The following is a 4,384-nucleotide window of genomic DNA, read 5'->3' on the forward strand; positions in this document are numbered from 1 at the left end:
ATGGACAATACCACAGACACTACCATAGACACTACCATGTTCACTACCCAGGACAACGTCTTAGGATGAGACCAGGCTGTTCAGCACCAGGGACAGCAGCCCAGGACAACGTCTTAGGATGAGACCAGGCTGTTCAGCACCAGGGACAGCAGCCCAGGACAACGTCTTAGTATGAGACCAGGCTGTTCAGCACCAGGGACAGCAGCCCAGGACAACGTCTTAGGATGAGACCAGACTGTTCAGCACCAGGGACAGCAGCCCAGGACAACGTCTTAGGATGAGACCAGGCTGTTCAGCACCAGGGACAGCAGCCCAGGACAACGTCTTAGGATGAGACCAGGCTGTTCAGCACCAGGGACAGCAGCCCAGGACAACGTCTTAGGATGAGACCAGGCTGTTCAGCACCAGGGACAGCAGCCCAGAACAAAGTCTTAGGATGAGACCAGGCTGTTCAGCACCAGGGACAGCAGCCCAGAACAAAGTCTTAGGATGAGACCAGGCTGTTCAGCACCAGGGACAGCAGCCCAGAACAAAGTCTTAGGATGAGACCAGGCTGTTCAGCACACGACTTTCCCTACTTAATGCACCCTATTCCCTACTTAGGGCACGACTTTCCCTACTAAATGCACCCTATTCCCTACTTAGGGCACGACTTTCCCTACATAATGCACCCTATTCCCTACTTAGGGCACGACTTTCCCTACATAATGCACCCTATTCCCTACTTAGGGCACAACTTTCCCTACATAATGCACCCTATTCCCTACTTAGGGCACGACTTTCCCTACATAATGCACCCTATTCCCTACTTAGGGCACGACTTTCAGTAGTACATCACTATGTAGTATAGACCAGAGGGTAGATCACTATGTAGTATAGACCAGAGGGTAGATCACTATGTAGTATAGACCAGAGGGTAGATCACTATGTAGTATAGACCAGAGGGTAGACAGTAGATCACTATGTAGTATAGACCAGAGGGTAGATCACTATGTAGAATAGACCAGAGGGTAGATAACTATGTAGTATAGACCAGAGGGTAGACAGTAGATCACTATGTAGTATAGACCAGAGGGTAGACAGTAGATCACTATGTAGTATAGACCAGAGGGTAGATAACTATGTAGTATAGACCAGAGGGTAGATCACTATGTAGTATAGACCAGAGGGTAGATCACTATGTAGTATAGACCAGAGGGTAGATCACTATGTAGTATAGACCAGAGGGTAGATCACTATGTAGTATAGACCAGAGGGTAGATCACTATGTAGTATAGACCAGAGGAACATGAGGGTAGATCACTATGTAGTATAGACCAGAGGGTAGATCACTATGTAGTATAGACCAGAGGGTAGATCACTATGTAGTATAGACCAGAGGGTAGATCACTATGTAGTATAGACCAGAGGGTAGATCACTATGTAGTATAGACCAGAGGGTAGATCACTATGTAGTATAGACCAGAGGGTAGATCACTATGTAGTATAGACCAGAGGGTAGATCACTATGTAGTATAGACCAGAGGAACATGAGGGTAGATCACTATGTAGTATAGACCAGAGGGTAGATCACTATGTAGTATAGACCAGAGGGTAGACAGTAGGTCACTATGTAGAATAGACCAGAGGGTAGATCACTATGTAGTATAGACCAGAGGGTAGACAGTAGATCACTATGTAGTATAGACCAGAGGGTAGATCACTATGTAGTATAGACCAGAGGGTAGATCACTATGTAGTATAGACCAGAGGGTAGATCACTATGTAGTATAGACCAGAGGGTAGATCACTATGTAGTATAGACCAGAGGGTAGATCACTATGTAGTATAGACCAGAGGGTAGATCACTATGTAGTATAGACCAGAGGGTAGATCACTATGTAGTATAGACCAGAGGGTAGATCACTATGTAGTATAGACCAGAGGGTAGATCACTATGTAGTATAGACGAGAGGGTAGATCACTATGTAGAATAGACCAGAGAGTAGATCACTATGTAGTATAGACCAGAGGGTAGACAGTAGATCACTATGTAGTATAGACCAGAGGGTAGATCACTATGTAGTATAGACCAGAGGGTAGATCACTATGTAGAATAGACCAGAGGGTAGATCACTATGTAGAATAGACCAGAGGGTAGATCACTATGTAGTATAGACCAGAGGGTAGATCACTATGTAGTATAGACCAGAGGGTAGATCACTATGTAGAATAGACCAGAGGGTAGATCACTATGTAGAATAGACCAGAGGGTACATCACTATGTTGTTTTGACTGGGACTAGGGTGGCATTTAGTGACAAAGCGATTCTTAGTTATCTATACTGTTAGTTATCTATACTGTTAGTTATTTATACTGTTAGTTATTTATACTGTTAGTTATTTATACTGTTAGTTATTTATACTGTTAGTTATTTATACTGTTAGTTATCTATACTGTTAGTTATTTATACTGTTAGTTATTTATACTGTTAGTTATTTATACTGTTAGTTATTTATACTGTTAGTTATTTATACTGTTAGTTATTTATACTGTTAGTTATCTATACTGTTAGTTATTTATACTGTTAGTTATTTATACTGTTAGTTATTTATACTGTTAGTTATCTATACTGTTAGTTATTTATACTGTTAGTTATTTATACTGTTAGTTATTTATACTGTTAGTTATTTATACTGTTAGTTATTTATACTGTTAGTTATCTATACTGTTAGTTATTTATACTGTTAGTTATCTATACTGTTAGTTATTTATACTGTTAGTTATCTATACTGTTAGTTATTTATACTGTTAGTTATTTATACTGTTAGTTATTTATACTGTTAGTTATCTATACTGTTAGTTATTTATACTGTTAGTTATCTATACTGTTAGTTATTTATACTGTTAGTTATCTATACTGTTAGTTATTTATACTGTTAGTTATTTATACTGTTAGTTATCTATACTGTTAGTTATTTATACTGTTAGTTATTTATACTGTTAGTTATTTATACTGTTAGTTATTTATACTGTTAGTTATTTATACTGTTAGTTATCTATACTGTTAGTTATTTATACTGTTAGTTATTTATACTGTTAGTTATTTATACTGTTAGTTATCTATACTGTTAGTTATCTATACTGTTAGTTATCTATACTGTTAGTTATCTATACTGTTAGTTATCTATACTGTTAGTTATTTATACTGTTAGTTATCTATACTGTTAGTTATCTATACTGTTAGTTATTTATACTGTTAGTTATTTATACTGTTAGTTATCTATACTGTTAGTTATTTATACTGTTAGTTATCTATACTGTTAGTTATTTATACTGTTAGTTATTTATACTGTTAGTTATCTATACTGTTAGTTATCTATACTGTTAGTTATTTATACTGTTAGTTATTTATACTGTTAGTTATTTATACTGTTAGTTATCTATACTGTTAGTTATTTATACTGTTAGTTATTTATACTGTTAGTTATTTATACTGTTAGTTATCTATACTGTTAGTTATCTATACTGTTAGTTATTTATACTGTTAGTTATTTATACTGTTAGTTATTTATACTGTTAATTATCTATACTGTTAGTTATCTATACTGTTAGTTATTTATACTGTTAGTTATTTATACTGTTAGTTATTTATACTGTTAGTTATTTATACTGTTAGTTATCTATACTGTTAGTTATCTATACTGTTAGTTATCTATACTGTTAGTTATTTATACTGTTAGTTATTTATACTGTTAGTTATCTATACTGTTAGTTATTTATACTGTTAGTTATTTATACTGTTAGTTATCTATACTGTTAGTTATCTATACTGTTAGTTATTTATACTGTTAGTTATTTATACTGTTAGTTATTTATACTGTTAGTTATCTATACTGTTAGTTATTTATACTGTTAGTTATTTATACTGTTAGTTATCTATACTGTTAGTTATCTATACTGTTAGTTATCTATACTGTTAGTTATCTATACTGTTAGTTATCTATACTGTTAGTTATCTATACTGTTAGTTATTTATACTGTTAGTTATTTATACTGTTAGTTATCTATACTGTTAGTTATTTATACTGTTAGTTATTTATACTGTTAGTTATCTATACTGTTAGTTATTTATACTGTTAGTTATTTATACTGTTAGTTATCTATACTGTTAGTTATTTATACTGTTAGTTATTTATACTGTTAGTTATTTATACTGTTAGTTATCTATACTGTTAGTTATTTATACTGTTAGTTATTTATACTGTTAGTTATTTATACTGTTAGTTATTTAGACTCTTAGCTATTTAGAATGTTATATATTTATACTGTTTACCTATTTCGATTCTTAACCAGATATGAATGACAGGAGAGAATGGGACACCAGATATGAATGACAGGAGAG

This window comes from Oncorhynchus mykiss, unplaced genomic scaffold (genome assembly GCF_013265735.2).
Source record: "Oncorhynchus mykiss isolate Arlee unplaced genomic scaffold, USDA_OmykA_1.1 un_scaffold_196, whole genome shotgun sequence".
Taxonomy (NCBI): Eukaryota; Metazoa; Chordata; class Actinopteri; order Salmoniformes; family Salmonidae; genus Oncorhynchus; species Oncorhynchus mykiss.